At 36.7% G+C, this 26,107-nt stretch overlaps 2 long non-coding RNA genes across 5 annotated transcripts in view; one reads left to right on the forward strand and one right to left on the reverse strand.

Moving 5' to 3' along the window:
• The window catches only part of LOC137202980 (uncharacterized), a 282,286-nt gene that overhangs the window by 96,733 nt on the left and 159,446 nt on the right, over window positions 1–26,107 (forward strand). The window lies entirely within an intron of this gene.
• LOC137202977 (uncharacterized) lies at window positions 1,249–24,441 on the reverse strand. The gene is made up of 4 exons (XR_010932820.1): window positions 24,352–24,441; window positions 12,129–12,373; window positions 7,020–7,159; window positions 1,249–4,194 (listed from the first exon to the last, which is right to left on the reverse strand). It is a non-coding gene; the product is annotated as an uncharacterized lncRNA (long non-coding RNA).

Consider the following 26,107-nt stretch of genomic DNA (forward strand, 5'->3'; position numbering starts at 1 on the left):
TTTTTAACAAGTGAAAAAGCTATTTATACAATATAAAGAGGGAAAAAATTCTGCTGAGGTATTTTGTTTATTCTTCAGTTTGTAAAGTGTCATTATCATTAAGCTTGATAGACTTGAAGCAAGCAATATTTTTAAAGGGCATATTTCAATGCTTCCTAAACATATAAATGAACTTCTGGAAGGGATTACTTGTTCTACAAATAAAGGGCTTTCCTATGTGAGATACAGAGTAACTTACCTAAACATTCCCCTTTTTTCCTTTCCAGATAGAAATGGTTAATTTTCTAAGCTTCATTGATGAGAAGTCATTAATTCTAGCCATCATAATATATTTATTTGCTTAATGACATGTAAGATAAAATTTCACCATCACTTTCCTTGTCCTTGAAAGAATGCCTGGTCTCTTTAAAGCAGTATTTCAAAAGTAATTAGTCTGCTTTTTGACAAGACACACATGCATTTATTCTGAATAAAAGTTTCAAATGAGATTTTAAAAAATGAGTTATTTAGAATTCTTCTTGTACTTTCTATATCCTGGCAACCTTGATGACATTCAAGACTAAATCTCCAGCCATAGTTATAAACAAAGACGGGGCCCATGTTATTTTTAGTATTTTTAACATTAAATCTGTTATTGTATCTTAGTGTGTGACTGTGAACCTTTCCATTCTCTCTAACTTGAACTTAATATTTAGTAATTAAAATCAATCATTATTCATTTAACTTTTTATGCATACCAGTATACACAGACTGATAATCAATATAAAATAGTACTTAAGGCCATTTCTGAGTTCCTCAAAAGGCTCAGCATTAAATACATTGGATTGTGTTATACAGGAATCATGTTAATGAGTCTTAAAAAATTAAATGTCTTAATGGAATTTGGTAAATATAGTGTAGTCCCTTAAATCAGTTATTAAAGAAATACTTGTAAAGGATGCTTGGGAACTAGTAGAAATTATTATTATTCACCAACTATTTATGTTTTGCCCCAATCATATCTATCAATCTGCATGTCTGCCTATCTTATCATCTATCTATCTATCTAAACATGTATATCATGAACATATATACTCACCCTCAAATTATTTAGAAAAGTTTATATTCTTTGCAATATATATTCTATACATTTATATTTTCAAATATGGATAAAATTGATAAAACTTTAATTAGACTGACAAAGAAAAAAAAGAAAAGATAAAAACCACCAATATCAGAAGTTAAAGAGGTATAGCACCACAGACCCTACAGATAATGAAAAATAGGGGAATAATATGAAGAACTTAAACACATAAATCCAAAAACTTACACAAAATAAAGCATTTCTTTGAAAGTCCCAAGGTATGAAAATTCACACATGAAGAAATATGTAAACTGAATAGTAATAATTAAAGAAATTTTAAATAAAATTATTTATTTATTTGTTGCTGTGCACAGGCTTTCTCTAGTTGCAGCGAGCAGGGGCTACCATTTGTTGCAGTGCACGGAATTCTCATCGCAGTGGCTTCTCTTGTTACGGAGCATGGGCTTTAGGCACGCGGGCTTCAGTAGTTGTGGCTTGCGGGCTCTAGAGCACGGGCTCAGTAGTTGTGGAGCACAGGCATAGTTGCTCCGCAGCATGTGGGATCTTTCCAGACCAGGGCTCGAACCCCTGTCCCCTGCATTGGCAGGTGGATTCTTAACCACTGCGCCACCAGGGAAGTCCCAAGAAATTTTAATTTGTAGTTCAAAACCTTCTAAACAAGATGGTTTGTATTCCCAAATAGTTTTACTGGAAAATTTCATAAAACATTTTAAGTAAGATATGACACCAAGGCTACACAATCTCTCCCAGATAATAGGAGAGAATACTTGACAATTCATTTTATGAGGTCAGAATTATCTTGCTGTCAAAACCCCACAAAGATAGCACAAGAAAAGAGAACTACAGACAAATACTCTTTGTGAACATAGATTCAAATAATTTTCAGCCTAATACTAGTGTGCATCAAATTCAGAAACATGTAAAAGGAATAACACCACAACCAAGTGCAATTTATCCTGGAAATACAAGATTGGTTAAATATTTGAAAATTATTCAATGTAATCAATTGTACTTGCAGACTAACAACAACAACAAAAAAACCCCCATAGGATCATATCAACTGATACAAGGAAAGCATTTGCCAAAATTCAATATCCATTTATAAAAACAAAAAACTCAGCACAGTAGAAACAAAAAGAAACTTCCTTATACCATTTGCAAAGACATGGTTGAAACTTGAGGGCATTATAGAGGAAGACAAATCAGACAAAGGAAGACAAATACTGTAGTATCTCACTAATATGTGGAATTTAAAAAAGCTGAACTTATAGAAATGGAGTAGATTGGTGAATTCCAGGGGCGGGGTGAGGGCTGGTGATGAGGAGATTTTGGTCAAAGGGTACAAACTTCAGTTATAAGAGGAATAAGTTCTGGGGATCTAATATATAGCATGGAGTAATAAAACAATTGCATACCCTGTGATTGTGATAGTAGTTATATGAAGCTATGCATATGTTAAAGCTCATAAAATTTCATGTCAAAAACAACAAAAAATAAATTTTAATGTATGTTAATTTAAAAAATACAAACACATTCAGAGATACTGTTACCTATGTTTCATGGTTATGTACTCACTCTAACTCAGTAATATTTTTTTAATAAATAAGAGGACTCTCTATGCTTTCCCTTACCTCATTTATTTTTCTAAATATCTTTAGCCAAAAATATTAATAACAAGGTTCATCATGACTTTTTTATTTAAGCAAGTTTCCAATTTCTCTTTTCGTTCATAGATATTGTGTTACAAAAATTAAATCTAGCTTGGTGGTGCTGAATTCTTTTAAGTTTTGCTTGTCTGTAAAGGTTTTAATTTCTCCGTCAAATCTGAATGAGATCCTTGCTGGGTAGAGTAATCTTGGTTGTAGGTTTTTCTGCTTCATCACTTTAAATATGTCCTGCCAGTCCCTTCTGGCTTACAGAGTTTCTGCTGAAAGATCAGCTGTTAACCTTATGGGGATTCCTGTGTATGTTATTTGTTGCTTTTCCTTTGCTGCTTTCAGTATTTTTTCTTTGTATTTAATTTTTGTAGTTTGATTAATATGTGTCTTGGCATGTTTCTCCTTGGATTTATCCTGTATGCGACTCTCTGTACTTCCTGGACTTGATTGACTATTTCCTTTCCCATATTAGGGAAGTTTTCAACTATAATCTCTTCATATATTTTCTCAGTGCCTTTATTTTTCTCTTCTTCTGGGACTCCTATAACTTGAACATTTTTCCATTTAATGTTGTCTCAGAGGTCTCTGAGTCTGTCCTCAATTCTTTTCTTTCCTTTTTCTTTATTCTTCCCTGTGGTAGTTATTTCCATTATTTTATCTTCCAGGTCACTTCTCCATTCTTCTGCCTTATTTATTCTGCTATTGATTCCTTCTAGAGAATTTTTAATTTCCTTTATTGTGTTGTTCATCATTGTTTGTTTACTCTTTAGTTCTTCTAGGTCCTTGTTAAACGTTTCTTGTATTTTCTCCATTCTGTTTCCAAGATTTTGGATCATCTTTACTATCATTACTCTGAATTCTTTTCAGGTAGACTGCCTATTTCCTCTTCATATGTTTGGTCTGGTGGGTTTTTACCTTGCTTCTTCATCTGCTTTGTGTTTCTCTGTCTTCTCATTTTGCTTCACTTACTGTGTTTGGGGTCCCCTTTTTGCAGTCTGAAGGTTCATAGTTCCCGAAGTTTTTGGTGTCTGCCCCTAGTGAGTAAGGTTGGTTCAGTGGCTTGTGTAGGCCCTGGTGGAGGGGCCTGGTGCCTGTGTTCTGGTGAATGAGGCTGGATGTTGTCTTTATGGTGGGCAGGACTGAGTCCAGTGGTGTGTTTTGGGCTGCCTGTGTACTTACTATGATTTTAGGCACCCTCTCTGCTAATGGGTGGGCTTGTGTTCCTTTCTTGCTAGTTGTTTGGCATGGGGCATCCAGCTCTGGAGCTTGCTGACCATTGTGTGTAGCTGGGTCTTAGCGCTGAGATGGAGATCTCTGGGAGAGCTCTCACTGATTGATATTATGTGGGCCCAGGAAATCTCTGGTGGTCCAATGTCGTGAACTCGGCTCTTCCACCTAAGATGCTCAGGCTTGACACCTGGCTGGAGCACTAAGACCCTGTCAGCCACATGGCTCAGAAAGGGAGAAAAAAATGAAGAAAAAACGATTAAAAAAATAATTAAAATAAAAAAATTTTTAAGAATTATTAAAATACAAAAATAAAAAAGTAATTAAAAAAAAGAAGGGAGCAACCCAACCAATAAACAAATCCACCAGTGGTAACAAGCGCTAAAAACTATACTAAGGTAAACATAAATCAGGAGCAAGTCATTCGCAGACAGCAAACCCCAAGTCTACAGTTTTTCCCAAAGTCCACCACCTCAATTTTAGGTTGATTCATTGTCTATTCAGGTATTCCACAGATGCAGGGTACCTCAAGTTGACTGTAGGGATTTAATCCGCTGCTCCTGAGGCTGCATGGAGAAATTTCCCTTTCTCTTCTTTGTTCACACTGCTCTAGGGTTTCAGCCTTGGATTTGATCCCCCTCTGCATGTAGGTTGCCCTCAGGCTTCTGTTCCCACCCGGACAGGATGCAGTTAAAGCAGTGGCTGATTAGGTGGCTCTGGATCATTTATGCCAGGGGAGGGAGGGGTATGGTAGTTATAATTGGAATGTGGGGCAAGCTTGTGGTGGCAGAGGCCCATGTGACGTTGCAACAGCCTGAGGTGCGCTGCGTGTTCTCCCAGGGAAGTTGTCCCTGGATCACGGGACCCTGCCAGTGGCGGGCTGTACAGGCTCTGAAGGTGGGTGTGGATCGTGACCTCTGCTTCCACACAGGATTCTTTGTGGCTGCACCAGCAGCATTAGTATTTCATGCCCGTCTCTGGTGTCCAAGCTGATAGCCGCAGCTCATCCCCGTATCTGGAGCTCGTTTAGGCGGTACTCTGCCTTCTGTGGGCAGACAGAGAAGGAATCCCTTCTCTTCGTGCACCCCGAAACAATGGTCTCTTGCCTCTTACGCAGGTCCAGACTTTCTCTCGGTCTCCCTCCCAGCTAGCTGTAGTGCACTAGCCCCATTCAAGCTGTGTTCACGCAGCCAACCCCAGTCCTCTCCCTGGGATCTGACCTCCCAAGCCCGAGCCTCAGCTCCCAGCCCTCACCCGCCCCGGCGGGTGAGCAGACAAGCCTCTCAGGCTTGTGAGTGCTGGTCGGCACCGATCCTTTGTTCAGTAAACTCTCTGCTTTGCCCTCTGCATCCCTATTGCTGCACTCTCCTCCGTGGCTCTGAATCTTCCTCCACCCTGCCCACTCCCCATCTCTGCCAGTGAAGCGGCTTGCTAGTGCGTGGAAACTTTTCCTCCTTCGCAGCTCCCTCCCAGAAGTGCAGGTCCCATCCCTATTCTTTTGTCTCTGTTTTTTCTTTTGCCCTACCCAGGTACGTCGGGATTTTCTTGCCTTTTGGGAAGTCTGAGGTGTTCTGCCAGCATTTGGTAGGTGTTCTGTAGGAGTTGTTCCACATGTGGACGTATTTTTAATGTGTTTGTGGGGAGGAAGGTGATCTCCATGTATTACTCCTCCACCGTCTTGAAGATCCCAATTTGTAGATTTTTTTAGGATGTTCATTCTAATTAGTGTGAGATAATACCTCATTGTAGTTTTGATTTGCATTTATCTAATAATTAGTGATGTTGAGCATCTTTTCATGTGCACTGTGGCCATCTGTATGTCTTCTCTGGAGACATGTCTATTTAGATCTTCTGCCCAACTTTTTGTTTGGGTTGTTTGTTTTTTTCATATTGAGCTGCATGAGCTTGCATTTACCATCGCATCAAAAAGAATACAATACCTAGGATTAAACCTACCTAAGGAGACAAAAGACCTGTACTGAGAAAACTATAAAACACGGATGAAAGAAATCAAAGACGACACAAACAGATGGGGAGGTATACCATGTTCTTGGATTGGAAGAACCTATATTGTCAAAATGATTATACTACCCAAAGTAATCTACAGATTTAATGCAATTCCTATCAAATTGCTAATAGAATTTTTCACAGAATTAGAAGAAAAAATTTTACATTTTGTGTGGAAACACAATAGACCCTGAATAGCCAAAGCAATCTTGAGAAAGAAAAACAGAGCTAGAGGAATCAGGCTCCCTGACTTCAGACTAAACTACAAAGCTACAGTCATCAAAACAGTATGGTACTGGCAAAAAAAACAGAAAGATAGATCAAAGGAACAGGACAGAGAGTCCAGAGATAAACCCAAGCACCTATGGTCACCTAATCTATGACAAAGGAGGCAAGAATGTACAATGGAGAAAAGACTGTCTCTTTAATAAGTGGTTCTGGGAAAACTGGACAGCTACATGTAAAAGAATGAAATTAGAAAATTCTCTAACACCATACACAAAAATAAACTCAAAATGGATTAAAGACCTAAATTTAAGACCATATACTATAAAACTCTTAGAGGAAAACATAAGCAGAACACTCTCTGACATAAATCCCAGCAAGGTCTTTTTTGTTCACCTCCTATAGTCATGAAAATAAAAACAAAATTAACAAATGGGAGCTAATTAAACTTAAAAGCTTTTGTGCAGCACAGGAAACCATAGACAAAACAAAAAGATAACTCACAGAATGGGAGAAAATATTTGCAAACGAAGCATCAGACTTTTCACAGTACAGAATAAAAACTCTAAAAATATAGGGTTTTAATAATATATTAAAATTTGGCATATACATCACTTTCCAGTAAGATAGATAGCTATAGAGAGAGAGATAAACATAGTGCATCTAAATTAATGTGTTCTACAATTATTATTTTAAAATTTTAATGTCTTTATAATGAAAACATAAGGCATGAAACCATAAAGTTAATGAGTCCCTTTCCCCATATTTTCCTTCATATATTTGTACTTCTTCCCAGCACAAGCATCTTTAGTCCTCACCTTGTCTCTCATGGACCTCCTTTAAGCCAGTGTAGCTCCCAAGGCCAAGTCCCTTGCTCTAGATATTTCTTGACTCACTCTTTACATCAAATCATATTTATTGTGTGATTTACTCTCTCCCAGCACTTGATCCCAGCTTGCTGATAGGTAGTAAGTAAAAAAAAAAAAAAAGCAAACAATGATTGAATGTTTGTGTCTACTACTTAACACTGTTATACTGTTTTTTTGTTTTTTAACTACCAGTTTAATCTTTGCCAGCACACCTGCAATCTTATCAACTGCAATTTTATCATGTAATCAATACATACTCGTTAATGATTGCCTGAGTACCCTAGCTTTATTTATGTTCCCCACCTGGCATTGAACATTTTCCCATCTTATCTTAGGATTGGTGGCTCCTGACCCGTTATCACATCTTGGGAATAATATTTACTTAAGGTGTTTGATCTACCTATTAAAGATTATTTTATTACATTGAATATTTCATTTTCCTTTTCTATTGTGTTCTACACTGTACTTCAGGTTGGGTCTACTTCTGTTGCTCTAAGAAACACCAATCCAATTAATCCCCAATGTATACTTTAGCAAGTAATATTTTGGTGTGAAATGGAATCAAATGGGAAGATTTCTATTTTCTCTTTTTAAAATCAGGTTTATTAAGTTATATTATACATATGATAAAGGTCATCCTTTTAAAGTGTACAGTTGGATGAATTTTGACAATTGTACATAGTTGTGCAACTACTACCAAAATCAAAATATAAAATATCCAATGGCCCTGAAAAGTTTCCATGGGTCCCTTTGCAGTTAATCTTCTCTCCCCATTTTAGCCTCTGGCAATCATTAATCTGCTTTTATCCCTATACTTTCATCTTTTCTCAAACATCACATACATGGAATCATAGTATATAAAATTTTGTGTTTGACTTCTTTCACTTAGCATAATGCTTTTAACATTCATCCATTTTGTTGAATACCTCAGTATTCATTCCTTTCCATTGTTGAGTGGTACACCATTGTATGGATGTGCCACAGTTTATCCATTCACTAGTTGATGGAATTTGGTGTCTCTTCTTGTGTTTGGCTATTATAAAAACAAACTTGCTGTGAACATTAGCATATTTACTTGGATATCCAATTTATCTTGGATAAATACCTCAGCTGGGTTTACTTTAAGTGTATTTATAATGTTAAAAGACACCGTCAAACTGCTCTCCAAAGTGGCTATATCATTTTACATTTCCTCCATCAATGTGTGTTTTAGTTGCTCCACATCCTTACCAATACTTGGTGTTATCAGTTTGTTTGCCTGTTTGTTTGTTTCAGCCTTTCTAGTGTTTATACAGGAATACCTTTGTGCAGTTTTAATATTTATTTTACTAATGACTAGTGATGTTGAGCATCGTTTCTTATTTATTATCCATATATCTTCTCTGAGGAATTTCCTGTTGAGATATTTCTACCCATTTTTAAGTTGTACTTTTTGTGTTCTTCTTGTTAAAATTTAAAAGTCTTTAAGTATTCTAGATTCATGTTTTTTTATTATATATAGAAGAATTTTTTGCCAATATTTTCTTCTAGTCTGTGCCTTGCCTTTTCATCCTCTTAGCAGTGTGTTCCAAGAGCAGAAGATTTAATTTTAATGAAATCACATTTATCTTTTTTTTCCTTTACGTTTGTGGTCTTTATTTCTTATTTAAGAAATCTTTGCCTACCCAATGTCACAAATGTTTGGGATTTTTTTTACTGTTTCCTTCTTAAAGTTTTATAAAAGTTTCATCTTCTATCTTTAAACCTGTGATATGTTTTGAGTTTCATTTTATGTATTATAAAGTTTAAGGTTTTACTTTTCTGCATATGAATTTCCAAGAGGAACAATTGACTATCAAATTGTGAATAACTTTCTATTGACCATATAAATTCTGTACTCTATTTTGTGCTACATTGGATCTGTTTGCCAACACAACACTGTCTTGATTTCTGTAGCCTCAGATTAAGTCTTGAAATCAGATGAATCCTCCAACTTCATTTATCTTTTAAAAATATTGTATTATCTGTTCTAACTTGTTTGCTTTCCATATATATTTTTGCATTAGCTTTCAAGTTTCTAAAAGCTGCCTGGAATTTGATTGAACTTTTGTTGGTTTACAGAAGAGTTCAAACATGGCCTCAATCCAAAGGAATGCCTTTAGTGATAAAAAATCAAGGAATTGCCTAATTAGAGAGCATAAGGGACTACCCTATTAGAGACGTATGAGAAACATGTGGGAATTATGTGGGCTTTTCATTAACTGTAACTAACAATAGAGTCAGCTTTTGTGTAAAGGTTAAGGTAGAGTACAAACCTGACATTTATAATCAATTAAAGAAGCTTGTCTTAGGAAATGCTAACTTTCAACAAGGTAGCTTGGTTTGCATGTTTATTCCAGCATAATTTTTAAAGAGACTACCTGTTCCATTATGGACCATGTGTTTATGTAGCCTCCAGATACCATTACATATCTTGGCAAATCCCTAAAATGTTTTTAGAAAATGGAAGGTTTATTGATTCTACAAGCAAAATTTATTACTAAATAAGAATATCTTGAACATTTCTGTTGGCATGACTATTGATGAAACATCCTTGAATTTTTTTTTTTTTTTTTTGCGGTACACGGGCCTCTCACTGTTGTGGCCTCTCCCGTTGCGGAGCACAGGCTCCGGACATGCAGGCCCAGTGGCCATGGCTCACGGGCCTAGCTGCTCCGCGGCATGTGGGATCTTCCCGGACCAGGGCATGAACCCGTGTCCTCTGCATCGGCAGGCGGATTCTCAACCACTGCGCCACCAGGGAAGCCCACATCCTTGAATTTTTATGCTCTTTTTCTAGTAGTGACAATTCATGAAACAAAGAGGAAGTGCACAAAGTTCTACTTTTGCAAAAATGTTTAATTTTTTAATAATAGGAGAATTACGGAAATGTTATTTTTTGTATGCTTAAGAATCTTTTGAGTAATTATTATTACATTGTTTCTTAGCAATATATAGTGCTGATGTCTCCAGTGGGATCAAATACTAATTTTCTACCTTTATTCAAATGTCCAAGTAATTGTGCCAAAATAACATATTTTAATAATAGAATAAAGTGACAGGGTCAGTAGTGTATTATGCTAGTGGAAGGGAATGGTGATGGTGGTGGTGGTGGTTATAATTAGCCATGCCAAGTATTAAAATTATAAACCAGATATATTAGAGTAATAATTCATTGTAAAATAAATGGTTAGAAGTTAGATACTAACAATTTCAGTGTTCAGAGTTTTCATCAATTTGTTTATTGATGGATAAAGAGACTCTGAGTTTAAAAAATTTAAAATTCACATTTCAGTACTCTAAGTTCTTTTTCCTAATAAGATATATTGTGGGGTAAAAAATAGAATGATTTGACATTTGCCTATATAGGTATCTTCACTTTTGGAAAGTTCACTTTATGCCACTTGTCTTTTGCAAAAGACCTACGTTAGTACCTTTTTTGCTAGCTGAAAGAAATCCAAAGGGGGGGTTAGGTTTTACCAAAAAAAAAAAAAAAAAAAAAGTCAAAAAGCAAAAATAACGTTCAGCAGCAAGCCTTTATAGAGGCAGCACCAAGCACCTTCCTTGGGATCTACAGTTAGCATCTCAATATCAAGCTGCCATAGGTTTGGAAAGTGTCTGTGACCATCTGTGTTTTACCTCAATTTGTTTTGTGCATCCATTAGCAAGATATGTTTTAAGGTACTTGCTTCTTTGCTTTACAGACATTTCAGCTTACAAAAGTTTTCATAGAAATGCTCTACTTTGGGGTAGCAGGGTAAACCTGTATTCCAGACATCTATAATTTGCATTTACATTTAGCAAATGTTAACTGGACTCATATAAATCAATATTCTTTTTGTCAAGGATCCTATCTAATCATCTCATGAGATAGTTCTCTTCGTGAAAGATTCAACCCAACCAACTTGGTTCCCAATTCTCTTAAAGCATGAAGTAATTGTATGAGTTTTTTGTCATTAAATGCCATTTGCCAAATATTTCTACTTCTCATACAACTGAAATGATGCTGAGGATGACTCTTTGTGAAGTTGCTTCAGAATTTCTAATTTCAGCATCTGGTTGTTCTGATATTGGTTGAATTCTGTGGTTTTATGAGGAATTATTATTTTTTAAAACTGTGTTAACAGTATATAAGGAGACAATGACCTAAGCAACTGGACTGGAAAAACACTTTTAGTCATCCTGACTATAGTAACAACTCTTTTTTGTCAGAAACAACAGACTTAGCCATTTTTATATATCATCTTTTTGTTTTGTTGTTTGACTGTTTGGTTTTCTGTTTTTAAATGGCTTGTTTGGTCATCAGTTTTCCCATACAAAGCCAAGTGATGCTTTCCACTTTCTTTTTTAGTTCTCTACATCAATTTGTCCAAAGTGTGTCTCAACTTTAATTGTTCAGCCAAATACTGGCATTTTGATGTTGAGAATGCAGGGAAAGAAAATGATGAGCTATTATCACATTAGTGAATTAGTTCATTTAACTGAAAAATAAAAGTTTCAACATTACATTATTCTTTACTTGATTCCTTTGGCATTTTAGATATTCATCATAAATCAGAAAGAAAATTTCCAAAATAATTTTGTAACATGGCAGAGCTCTTTCATCTTAGTAAACATTATCCATACGAGGTTTTCTAACAACCGGTTGGACTCAAATTACAGCTTTGTAATACGACTTGTTCTATTGGATTTGCCTGTAACATTATTTTTATCCACTGCTATATATAAAAAGAACAATTTGACACTAGGTAATTGATTTGTATGATTTATATAACAAAATTATTGTTCAGAGGAACATGACTAGGTTATTTAAAAATACCTTTTAGTTTTTAAAAAAACAAATTTAATGAAATTCAAGATAAAGAACAAATGTATTTGACGTTTAAATTCAAAAAGGAAAATATCTCATGTGCTAAATGCAAGTTTCAAGAGAGTTGATTAAAATGTTAATAAAATGCCTACTAGTTAGTAAGAGGGAAAAGCTGTCAAGTGATATTTATTTTAAAATAATTTGAAAAAAAAAAGAATATGGCAATTTACCAAGTGCTTCACGATGTTGTGGGATATATGATTACTTTAAAAAAAAAAATCTGTAACAGGGCTTCCCTGGTGGCGCAGTTGTTGAGAGTCCGCCTGCCGATGCAGGAGACACGGGTTCGTGCCCCGGTCCAGGAAGATCCCACATGCCACGGAGCGGCTAGGCCCGTGAGCCATGGCCACTGAGCCTGCGTGTCCGGAGCCTCTGCTCCACAACGGGAGAGGCCACACAGCGAGAGGCCCGCATACTGGAGAAAAAAAAAAAAAAAAATCTGTAACATAACATTCTTGTTTATTCATAGTTTATAAATAATAAAATAACAAGTATAACAAGTATAATAATAAAAAGTATATAATAACTTGTTATAATAATAACACGTATAATAATAAAATAAAAAAATAAACAAGATACACCCCAGTTCAAACTTTTCATACTTCCTTGGAACCATTCTGTATAATGTTTTTGATATCTCCGTGTAGTATCTATTTGACTGACTTATTAGTTAACTATTATCTGAGAAGGACCATTTAACATGGAGACAAATAAGCATTCTGAAAGAACACAAGACTGAAGTGCCAGTTCTGAGTTCCATTATAGCTCTTCCCACTCACTCACCAAGTGACTTAGGAAGTTTATTTCAATGAAAGTAAAGTTGACATTTAGGAGGTAATTGCTATGTTCTAGACACTGTGCTGGGTTCTTTGTGTTTTTTATTTGATTAAATATTAATAAATATCCTGAAATATGGATTATTCCCATCAGTTTACAGATAAAGAGGTCATGGCTAAAGATCAAAAAGCTAGTAAGTGGCAGAGTCAGGAATCTGCTTCAGATCTGTCTGATGCACATTCATGTTCTCAACTACTAAGCCTTACTGACCCTTAAGTTGTATATTTCAATTTGTACATCTTTAAAATGAGGACATAATTTCTACTGTATCCACTCATAGAATTTTGTTGTAGATTTTAATTGTGTGAAAATGTATCCTTCCTTTCCACCCCAATGGTAGCAGGTTTGTCTTGTGATGTACTTTGATTAATGGCTTTTGAGTGGATATGACAGCATACCACAAATGAACAAAAGCTTTAATGCAAATTCAGCTTGGTCTGTCTTGTGCTTTTGCCCTCTGCCACAAGAATAGAATATCCCAGATAGAAGCTGTTCCTTTAGCCTGCATCATAGAATGAAATGTCAAGTGGAGCATACCTTCAGTTAAACCCATAGGCCTATAGCAGAGACAAGAGACAAACTGCAAGCTTCATGAAATGTGAGAAAGAAATAGGTATTTGCTTATGTAAACCACTTTGATTTATTGGGTTGTTTGTTATCCAGCCAAAGCTGACTAATACAGGTTGTTATAATGATCAACTGTTAAAATGAATATAATATTATTATTTAAGTAGATGGTTATTTTCTCCTTGAGAAGCATCCACCTGAACAACTGCAAAAGTTTGGTTTTTAATGGATGACAAAACAGTGTCATTCATTATCACAGTTGGGAAGAAATAATTTTCTTAATTCATTATTGAGTCTTAAAATGTCAACATCCTAAGTATCTACGTTTATTACCATAAATAATATATTTATAAAAAATTCCCAAAGAGTTTCAAGTAAAATTACTGCTGCATCTGAAAAACATTATTACATCCTGAAATGAAATCTGCAGAATGATGCAATTTAAAGGTATTCTTTTCCTGGTCATTTCCCTCAGAATTGATTTGGGAAGAGTTTATATTTGCTTATGACAAGATTTAGTTATAATTATTAACTAAAGACTTAATGAGGGCTTCCCTGGTGGCGTAGTGGTTGAGAGTCCGCCTGCCAATGCAGGGGACACGGGTTCGTGCCCCGGTCCGGTCCGGAAAGATCCCACATGCCGCGGAGCGGCTAGGCCCGTGAGCCATGGCCGCTGAGCCTGCGCATCTGGAGCCTGTGCTCCGCAACGGGAGAGGCCACAACACTGAGAGGCCTGCGTACCGCAAAAAAAAAAAAAAAAGACTTAATGAGATGATCTGATATTAGACCTTTGAAACTTTCCTCAATTTTATTAAATGTCTAGTTGTACTACAATTTTATCCATAAACTTTCAGTGACATGAAGGAAAGGTTTGTGTGTTTTTCATCTTCATATTTCCTGTTGCAAAAGCTGATCCAGAGAAAGCATTTAATAAACGGTAAAAATAGGTATTATTACAATTCAGAAATCCTAATTTATTAAAGCAAGTATCAAGGCATTAGAGAACCTTGCCCATCTATGTTTTTGTGCCTTTTCAGTAACCTAGTAGTCATAAACTCTATTTCTATATCACTTGGCAATTTACAAAGCACTTCATATGCCTCATCTTATCCAGGTTTTACAACTATGTGAGCTGTATCTACTTCTGATTTACATATAGGGACTCAGAGTTATTGCCCAAAATCACATTTAGTAGGTGTTAAAATCAGGATTGATCAACTTCTTACTCCATAGCTTATGTTCTTTCTTCTCAGTCATTCTGCTTAGAAAGTGAATACTGAGGCAGGAAAACAAATCAGAAAAAATAGAAATATTTCTGTCTTATGACCTTTTCCATTATCTAGCAAATTGAGAAATTTATGGTTTGAAAATATACTCATAGACTAGCTCTAATTTTGTAAACTCTACAGATTATACTTCTAATATGAAACAAAAATTGAGTATATTTTACAGGAATGCTAGAGAATCTCAAAGTAAATGCCAATGTTATTTGTATAAGCTTTACAAGTGTTAGAAAATTTAAGGATAAAATAAACCTAAGAGAAGAACAAATATCTTAAAGAATTTCAAATCAAAGTATTCAGTTAGGAAGGACAAAAACCTATTAGCATAATCTTGTTAAAATGAAGTATCACCTAATTTTGCTTATCATACATCCAAATTATATTTAACTCCTTATAGACGTGTCAAAATATGTTAATGCCACTAATATACTAAATAATACAAAACTTTCTGAAGATAAGTATGACTTTTTCTAAAATTAGATTGTTAGGTTAAACTCTGATAAAATATTTCATTTCTTTATAGAGATATCATTAATTTTAAAGAAGTACTTGTCAATTTACAAGTATTTATTGAGACTTCCTTCTGTTCATTACTTTGTAGATAGATGAAATGTCCAGATTGTGGTAGGAAACCTTAAGTTGGTCCCCAATGATTCCTGCTTCCTAGTGTCTGTATCCCTGTGTAATCCCTTCCTCTCAAATATAAGTGGGACCTAGTGACTTTCTTCTCACAAATAGAATAGTGAAGAAACCTTGGGTTGTCACTTCCAAGATTAAATTACAAAGACTCTGGCTTCCATCTTTGGCATCATCTCTTACTCAGTTTTTCTCAGAGCCCTCACTCTGGGGAAGACAGCTGCCATGTTGCAAGCTGCCCTATGGAAAGGCCCAATTGTCAAGAAACTGATGTGTGTGGTCAATCAGTGATTACATGAGACCTGGCAACAGCCCTGGGTATAAGTTTGGATGCAAATCTTCCTATAATCGAGGCTTGATATGACCAATGACTCCAGCCCCAGCTGACAGTTTGGAGACTGCAGCCTCATGAGAGACTGAGCCATGAGAAAACCTGAGCTGAGCCAGAGGCACCCAGCAAAGCCAAATTCAGATACTTGACAGACAGATACTGTGAGATAATAAATGTTTGTTACTTAAGCCACTAAGTTTGGGGGTAATTTTTTATGCAACAATGGAAAACTAATACATAGGGCATATTCCATCCTCACAAGATCTTAATAATAAATTAAGATCTTAATGAAACATTACACAGAAGTCCAAAAACTGATGACATAAAATGGGTGGATAAATGCAAAGGAGGTAAGACTATAGTCAAGCCTCAAAAACTAAATTCTTTAATTGATTATTTACTTGTTCCTGAAATTGGAGAAAAGGATTTTACGTAATGTTTTAAACTTTCATCTTTATGCATATTATTATGTCATTAATGATAATAATCACTTTCTGTTAACCACTGGAACATGCTGGTATATGAATAGAGCTCATGTTAGAATTAGTTTGGAAGACCAGCATGTCCTTTGTGATTTCACAGTATCTGGCCTTGCACAGGAGATAAAATTAAGATCTACAGATTTAAGGTAGTACAAATTCCTCTTTTAAGTGAACATCTGCTATTATTTTATTGGTCTGGACCTATTTTTTCTTGTCATAAAATATGAATTGAATTTTCTTGGGCAACTAGCTCTAGAAGTGGGCTCTGATTGCCTAATTAGTCAATTATCATATTCCTTCTCCTTGGCTCTATTAGTTCACTCAGTTTGGGCCAATAGGAACCAGGCCCAAGACCCTCTTAACTGAAGGAGAGAATCAATTTCTTTCCTCTGTCTCAACCTCTCTCTCTCAATTTCTTTCTGTCGTCTTGAATCCAAAAGTGCATACACTGGAGCTATTCCCCATGTCATTTCACTACATGAAGTCTGAGAATGAAGCCAACACAGCAAAGAGAGCAGAGTTGATAGGAGAGGGAGAGAAATCAGGCCCTGGTTCTCTTGCAGTGTCAAGAGGCCAACTCAGATTTTGGGATTCCCAATGAAAAAACCAATGGATTCCCACTCTGCTTAAGACAGTGTCTTTGAGTATTTATTTATTTACATTTCATTCACTCAGTTTATTCATTTATTCAACAGAATTTACTCTGAGTGCTTATTCTTTGCAGGTAAGTATCCCAATTGTTATAAGAATTAAATGTGTGTTGGACTAGGTACCCATACTCAAGATCCAATAGGGAAAGAAGATGTGCCCACAAATATTTCTTTTATCTGGAAGTGTGCAATAAATACCATATATTTTCCTTCTTCTTTACTTCTAATGTTTTCAGTTTTCGTTATAATCCTTACCTGTTGATAAACTCTGCTGCAGACTGCCTGCCCCCTCACTAAACCTCCTTTACCATCTCTCTTATTTCATGTCCTACCACTCTGCCCTTGGCTGACTCCACTCCAGCTCTTACTGGAACACGCCCATCAAACCACAGTCTCAAGGTCTTTGCACCTGATCTTTCCTCAGTCTGGAATTCTCTCTCCACACAGATCCACAGGTCTTGCTTCCTCATATCTTTCAGGTTATTTCTCAAATGTCACATTTAAATAAGGCATTACCTGTCCCCTTTCAAAATTGATTGACCCCTCATACATACTACATATACCTTTTCCTTGGCTTTTATTCCATTGCATTTAATACCATTTGACTATGTTATATAGTCTATATTTCCTCTCCACTTTGATTTTATTTTATGACCTCCACCAGAAAATAAGCTTCATGAGGGCAGGGATTTCGAGGAGACTGACACAGAAGCAGACACTATGCGTGGGTGTAAGGATAGAATATGATAGAAAAACAACTAATATAACCCAAAGAATTGGGGGAAACTCTGAAAAAGCCTGAGCCTGAATACTAAAGAATGAATTTCAGAGAGCCAATCAAATGGACAGAATATAACAACTGCAGCACTGGTCTGTCAACAGAGCTCAGCGTTTCTATCATGCCTTCCATCAACCAGCATTTTCATTGGTCTCCTTTTCCCAAATATATGAAATCAGAAGTAAAAACCTATCAAGTTTTATTTTCTCATAAGACTCAGAGAAGAGGATGGTCTCATTCCTTTTGACTTAATGCTTTACCTCTTCTAGGAATACAAATTCATTTAAGCCTGAGATATTTCTTTCAACCCCATATTATTTTGATTATTGGCTTTTCAATATGAAATAAAACTTATTTATGAATGCAGAGAATATTTTTAAGCAAGACAATATATTTAATTTAAAAATAAGAGTCGATGGGCTTCCCTGGTGGTGCAGTGGTTGAGAGTCCGCCTGCCAATGCAGGGGACACGGGTTCGTGCCCCGGTCTGGGAAGATACCACATGCCGCGGAGTGGCCGGGCCCGTGAGCCATGGCCGCTGAGCCTGCGCGTCCGGAGCCTGTGCTCCGCAACGGGAGAGGCCACAACAGTGAGAGGCCCGCGTACCGCAAAAAATAAAAATATAAAACTAAGAGTCGGGACTTCCCTCGTGGTGCAGGGGTTGGGAGTCCACCTGCCAATGCACGGGACACAGGTTCGATCCCTGGTCCAGGAGGATTCCACATGCCGCCGAGCCACTAAGCCCATGCACCACAAGTACTGAAGCCCACTTGCCTAGAGCCCATGCTCCACAACAAAGAGAAACCACCGCAATGAGAAGCCCACACACCGCAATGAAAAGTAGCCCCCTCTCACCACAACTAGAGAGAGTCTGCGTGCAGCAATGAAGACCCAACACAGCCAAAAATAAATAAATAAAATAAATAAATTAAAAAAATATATAAACTGAGGCATATTAAACATTTAAAAAATTTTAGAAAAATGAGTCATGCTTGTTTGTCATAAACTCATAGGACAGCTAGTTTTTAATTTCAATTATTTTTGCAAATTGGAGTTTTAAAATTACATTAGCAAAACTATGCAACTCAAACTTCTGGTTTCCAGCTCCATATGTAAGGATTTTGGAAGTTGCCACTCCATCCTAACAGCAAGGAAAAAACTGAACAGACTGAAAAATCAACAACTCTTCTTGGATCTATATGAGAGGAGAGAACACAGGCAAACTATACATATATATATATATATATATATATATATATATATATATATATATATATATATATATATATATCCTCTCTCCTCACCCAGTTCCTCTTAGTTCTATCATCTTGATTAGTGTGGTACATTTTTTACAATTGATGAGCAAATATTGGCACATGATTATCAACAAAAGTTCATAGTTTATGTTAGGGTTCACTCTTTGTGTAATACATTCTGTGGGTTTTAACAAACATATGATGTTATATATCCACCATTAGGGTACAATATAGAATATTTTCACTGCCATAAAAATTTCCTATGTCCCCTCCTATTGTCTTACTTAAGGAAAAAAATCTGTATATCCTTTTAATAAGTTTTTCAGGCAGTTATTAAATATTTGCTTTTACCAACACCCTTCTTCCGACTGCCTCTGGAAAAGCCAACCAGATATGATATATATAGAAAAGAGTATGTGTGTCACCTGGTGGAGTGTGGGGAGAGAGTGTTTGTTTGTTTGCTCTCTTACAACTGGACAATTAAAGAGCCAAATGAAAAATAAGCAAAACTTATTAACTGCTCATACAAGTATGAAAGTATTAACTACGAATAAAGTATCATGGAGGTTCACTAAGCCAGGTAGAAGCTAGAAATGACATCTGGGAAATACTATGCAAGTTTAACATAATTTTATAGGAATAGAGCAGTGACTCAGGTTATTAGGTTATATGTTTAAAACAGCAGTTCTCTATCTTTATTGTGCATCAAAATCACGTTAGGTACTTTTTTTTTTTTTTTTTGCGGTACATGGGCCTCTCACTGTTGTGGCCTCTCCCTGTGTTGCGGAGCACAGGCTCCAGACACGCAGGCTCAGTGACCATGGCTCACGGGCCCAGCTGCTCCGCGGCATGTGGGATCTTCCCGGACCGGGGCACGAACCCGTGTCCCCTGCATCGGCAGTCGGACTCTCAACCACTGTGCCACCAGGGAAGCCCAGTACTTATTAAATTTAAACTTTGTGTTCAACTCTCAGAGAATCTAAGTATTGCTGATGTGGTGGCATCCAGAAATCTGCTATTGTTAACAAGAAAGTAATGATTCTGATTGAAGTAGTCCACAGACCAGACCAGGAGAAATAATCTTGAAAATGGGGCCAAACTTGAGCTCTCAGGCAGCTCTGCATAATTGCCCTGTGTAAAGGAACATATTTGTGCTCACTGTCAAAACAGACAGGTAGACATCACCTCACCAATTGACCCTGGCCTACCCATTCACTGTGTATATGAATTCTAGATTATTTTACTGATGGTTTCCAGGAAAGTAAAGCTTCCTCTCGAAAGCTGTTCCAGTATATAATTGTCATTGTATTCAAGAAGTTTTCATGCTTATGTGAACTCTATTGTATTTTCCATGATTTGTCAATGTGTGCCTATTCTGTTTTATTTATGACTCAGTAATGACTAACAAGTGACCTCCATTCTCCATGTCAAAACAATGATGGAACCAATTCCAATCATTTTCTTCTTTCAGATTAACTCTCTCCCACCACTTTAACCTTTCTTCAGAGTGCTTCTCCATCCCTTGACTCATTTTTATTATCCACCAGATTCTTTTCATCATCTTAAAGCTATTGAAAACTGACACAATAATCTGATTGTTACTAATGTAGAATACAGTAGAATGATTCTAGAACTCTGTAAGGGCAACTTTCAGACTGCTACTACTAGTGGTATTTAAATAGGGCTGTGTGGTTTACAAAATGTTTCCAGGTGCATTATTCTATTTATTAGATAACGCTGTGAGGTGGACTTTAGTACCTTAATTTTATAGATGAAAAATATCTAGTCTTAGAAGTGGTGAAGGGCTCGACTCCAATTTATACAACAAATATGTAACATGCAAAATGTTTACTCAAATTCCCTGCACTCATTACTACTCCTGTATATTTCATTTTAATATGGGATAGCAGGAGATCAGTGAAATGGCAGATCTGACTGGGTGAGCGTCAAGAACAGTAGTTAAGTTTCATACCTCTCCATGAATTATTCTAGAATGCAAGCCAACAACTCTATTCTCACCACAGTCCTCCAGATGAAGTTTTGTTCAAGACTGTACTTGATCTTGTGCTATACTACTGCAATGGAATCACCTCCAATTCCCAACCAGGCTGCAGATTTATATTCTTGCTGGTCATCTGTCTTTTTTTAAAATTAATTAATTAACTTATTTATTTATTTTTGACTGCGTAGGGTCTTCGTTGCTGCGCACGGGCTTTCTCTAGTTGCGGGGAGTGGGGGCTACTCTTTGTTGTGGTGCACGGGCTTCTCATTGTCGTGGCTTCTCTTGTTGTGGAGCATGGGCTCTAGGTGAGCGGGCTTCAGTAGTTGTGGCTCACGGGCTCTAGAGCACAGTCTTGGTAGTTGTGGTGCACGGGCTTAGTTGCTCCACGGCATGTGGAATCTTCCCGGACCAGGGCTCAAACCCATGTCACCTGCATTGTTAGGAGGATTCTTAACCACTGTGCCACAGGGAAGTCCCTGGTCATCTCTTTGAATGCACTGGGTAACAGAGAATTTTAAAGTTGTGTCTGAATTTAGTTCCACAGTGATGCACACTTTTTTCCTTCTCTGAGTCACTGTTTTCATTGTTTTAGTGAGGTTTACCCAGATAGAATTTACATACATAAAATTGTACTAAAATTCACCTTTCTTTGTGTGGCCTCTAATTAGTTTTGACAAATGCATGTAATAATCTAACCACCACAACAATCAAATGTAGAATATTTCCATCATCTCCCCCTACATCCTCTTATAACCCTTAATTGTCAAACCTCTGCTTTACCTCCACCTCTTGGAAACTAGTGATCTGATTTTAGCTACTATACTTTTACTTTTTTCAGATGTTACACAAATAAAATATGAAGTCTAATTTTTGAGTCTAATTTCTTTCACTTACCATAATGCTTTGGAGATTTGTTTGTATTATTGGGTTTAGTGGTAGTTTTTTTTTTAAACTTCTGAGTAATATTCCTTTACTGATGGACACGGTTTATTTCCGGTTTTTGATGTTATGAATGAAGTTGCTATAAACATTCATGTATAGGTGTTTGTGTAGACATATATTTCTTTCTCGTTCAAAAATAGCTATGAGTGATATTGTAGGATTATCTGGTAAGTGTATGCTTAACTTTATAAAAAGCTGTCAAACTGTTTTCCAAAGTATCTGTACCACTTTGCATTCCTACCAGCGATATAAATGAGCTCCAGTCTCTCATCACCTTCACCAACACTTGTATGATTTGTTTTTCTGGTTTTAACTTTAGCCATTGCAGTAGATCTGTAGTAAACTTTGGTTTTAATTTGCATTCCCCTAATGATAAGTGATGTTGGGCATATTTTCATGAGTTTATATGACATCTATCTCATCTTTGGTGAAGTGACTTTTCAAAACTTTTGTCCCTTCTTTAGTTGAGATTTTTTTCTGAGTTTAGAGTTTTAAAAGTTTTTATACTAAATACAAGTATTTGTATCAAATATGTATGGCAAGTATTTTATCTCAGTATATGGTGTAACTTTTTTACTTTCTTAATAGTATCTTTCAAGGAGAATTTTTTTTTTTTTAGTTTTGTGAAGTTAAATTTATCAAAAAAATTTTTGGCAGTTCATGATTTTTGTTCTCTAATATATGATTATGTTTTCTTCTAAAAGTTTTATTGTATTAGTGTAGCTTTGTGATATATTTCAAATTACCTTTGTTTTGGCATATAGATATCCAATTTTTCCAGCATCATTTTTTGAAAAGACTATTCTCTCTCCATTACCATGACATCTTTATTGAAAATCAAGTGATCATTGTGTAGCGGGGTGGCCCTTATTTCTGGATGCTCTCTTTAGATTTATTGATCTACATGAATAGCCTCTCACCAATACAACACTATTTTGATCACTATAGCTTATAGTATATCTTAAAATCGGATAATGTGAGTTCTTTCATGTTTTGACTATTTTTTATTAGTTCATATGAATAAATTGAACGTGGTGAAAGAGAAAGCACAGAACAAAAGTGCAATGCAAAAAAAAAGTAAAAATGAAACAAAGGAAAGACTGTTAGACAAGAAATACATCTTCCCATTCAGTTGAATCATATTATGTCAGCTGTTCCCCCCTGATTTCCAAGGGTCCTGATACTTAATCTGTATTATTTTCTGATAAATGCCTCTGGACAGTTATTTTATCTTAGTAACTTGGAACATCTTAATAAAGCTAAGTTAAAGAACTTAGATGGAATTAAAAGTGTACGGTTTATATAAAGCAAAAGTATACCTTTTATTTCAAATACAAAATATATAGAATGTTCACGCATTAACATTGTAAACCTGTAAGACACCAGTATTCTTCATTACTGCATGTTCTTCTGTTTACCTGCTATCTGTGTACGACATGTCAGGACAATGCTACCATGACACTGTTACTTAACAGTCAAGATAAATACAACAAAGATGGTGGGATTCTGACAATCTGAAAACAGTCTTACTGTTGGAGGAAAGGAATCCTTATGTACCTTTTCAGTATTTGGGAACTATTTTACACATTTGGGGAAGAGGTGGCCAGAGCAGAGAGGAGAAATCACTAGTGTCCTGTAGTTATTCCTCAATGGTACAAGTGGGACTTCTTAATGTCTTTGAGGATGTTTCTGATCATCAGTTAGGTTTGAGAACTGTAGACCCTCTGCTAAGGCCCCATTACCCTTCCCATCTTGCCAGTCTTGTAATGTATTCACTTATTTATTTTTATTCAAAGAAAAACAAAATTATATAAACAAATATATGTTAATGCAACATTATGTGAAAATATGCTCATAGTTCTTTGGATTCTAAATACAGATAATGCAGCGTGAATATTCATGGTGTAGTTAACTGGACTGCATATTCTTATTTGCACTGAAAATTGATGGGGATAAATGAAACAGCCTTGCATACAAATTCTTTTGACTACTTGCTTTCAACATCCTATTGCTTTCCAGCCCTATTTAGCTCCATTTATATTGCCTTTTGCATATGAGTGAAAATCATCCACAATATTGTAAATACATGTTAGAGATATAATCCATTAGTCCATGCCACAAGTGAGGAAGAGGAAAACAGATCACAAACTAAAAAAATGCATCAGTGGACATGAATCCATTAGGAAGGTGGAGGGTGGGGTCTTCTTATGACTGTGAAATGTACAAAATCAATGTCATTTTTTTAAGACTAGGTAGTCAAAATGACGTAACTCTGATGCATTATAAAGATGAAGTCCAAGTTGACCAAAATGTAACCAAAAAAAAAAAATCTTTGCCAGTAACCAAACAAAAAGCTAAGTAAGAACTATTTAGTCTTTTTTTTTAAACATGAATTTTGTCTGTTTTATTTGTTCTTACATTCCCACATCCAGAACAGTGCCTTGCATACAGAAGGTGCACAATAAGTATTTTTCTAAATGAATCCAGACCTGTTTTATTGCAGATAATGCTTCTTTTCATTGCCTCCAGTTATTCCATTTACAAAGTATTTTCCCAAGATCTCTCCATAACTCTCAGAGATGTCATTTTCATTTTAGAGTTAAAGTTCAGAAGAGGAGAAGTGACTTACCCTAGGTCATTCAGTCAGTGGCAGAGCTGAACTTCAAACCTAGATCTCCAGGGCCAGAAAGCCTCAATGTCCACAACACTCCCAATACCCTGTCCCACAGTAGGAAAGCAGTGAAGAAGCCAGTCCCACAACGCAGAGCAGGCCGGTTCCCAGAAGAGTTACTCTGCATGGACACCAGGTGGCGCCCATCCACCGAGTAGTTACCCTAGTCTTTGATAGCAACTTGATAAGGTAAAAAAAGTTTATCAGAAACCAAAGTTTGAACCATCAGTTTCATTTGCTTCCAACTGCCCTGCTTTTCCTTCATTGACCACTCGCTCTTTGGGTCTCAGTTTCCCTTCTGTCAAATGTAAATATTAACAGGTACTTCCTAACCAGGCGATACGTTATGGTGCCCATGCACAGCCCATATTCAACAAGCACGCATCCTACTTCTTCCGATAGGGCCCAGGGTAATCTCCAGCTGTACAAAATTCTTCTTAGCCCTGCACATTGCCAGAGAATGATTTCCAGCAGGAGTGAGAAGGAAATTCCTTTTTGTTGATCACCTACTGTGGTAGGTGGGAAAATGACCCCTACATCCTAATCCCTGGAGCCTGTGACTGTTACTTTATGTGGCAAAGTGTGTGTGTGGGGGGGGGGGCTCCTTTGCAGATGTGATTAAATTAAGGATCTTGAGATGGGGAGATTATCCTGGATTATCAGGTGGACCCTAAATACAATCGCATGTATCCTCAGTAAGAGGAAGACAAAGGGAGATTTTACACAGACAGAGCAGAAGGCACAGGTGTGGCTTCAAATCAAAGAATACCAGCAGCCACCAGAAGCTAGACAAGGTCAGGAACAGATTATCCCCTAGAGCTTCCAAAGGGAGTGCAGCCTGGCCCACACCTTGATTTTGGTCCAGTGAAACAGGAGCAGAACTGCGACCATGGGGCAGAGGCAGGGCAGAAATCCCACCTATGAACTGGGTTCAAGATATGCTGGAGGCAGGGAAGGGAGCACACTACTGGGGACACCCAGACTTTAGGTCTGCTCACCAACCATGGTGATTCCACAGGGTGCTGTCTAGAGATGTCTTTGAGTTCCTTTCACACACACAGAGACTGTCTTGCCCCAGACTCTGCCAGAAGGAGTGGAGGGCTTGGTAGGGGGGCAGGTGAACTCAGCATCTCTGCATCCTCTTTCCCGCGGCACCCCTTCCTCCACTGCTGCAGATCGGAAGAGGACCATCATGCTGTGGGTCAGAGGTCTGCTTAGGCAGGAGATAGATCTGAGATTTACCAGTGTGTTATTTTGGGCTACTTAAGGAACTATTTAGTCTTGATCTTTTATTTATTTATTTATTTATTTATTTATTTATTTATTTATTTATTTATTTATTTATGCGGTACACGGGCCTCTCACTGTTGTGGCCTCTCCCGTTGCGGAGCACAGGCTCCGGACGCGCAGGCTCAGTGGCCATGGCTCACGGGCTGCCGTCCCGGGACCAGGGCACTAACCCCTCGGCAGGCGGCCTCTCAACCACTGCGCCACCGGGGAAGCCCTTGATCTTTTATATTTAATACCTAGGTAGTTGAAACCCAAATGTTCTTTTAATGGTTTCTTTTATAATTCATGGACTTTAACCTTGGATTGATCCTTCTGAGTCAGAGAAACAATTTTTTATAAATTTTGATTTAAAAAATCATCCTTAAATAACCTTCTCTTAATTCATTTCCTTCCTATGGTTTGTTACATTGACTTTAAGATTATT

The sequence above is a fragment of the Pseudorca crassidens genome, chromosome 11, assembly GCF_039906515.1.
Source record: "Pseudorca crassidens isolate mPseCra1 chromosome 11, mPseCra1.hap1, whole genome shotgun sequence".
Classification (NCBI taxonomy): Eukaryota; Metazoa; Chordata; class Mammalia; order Artiodactyla; family Delphinidae; genus Pseudorca; species Pseudorca crassidens.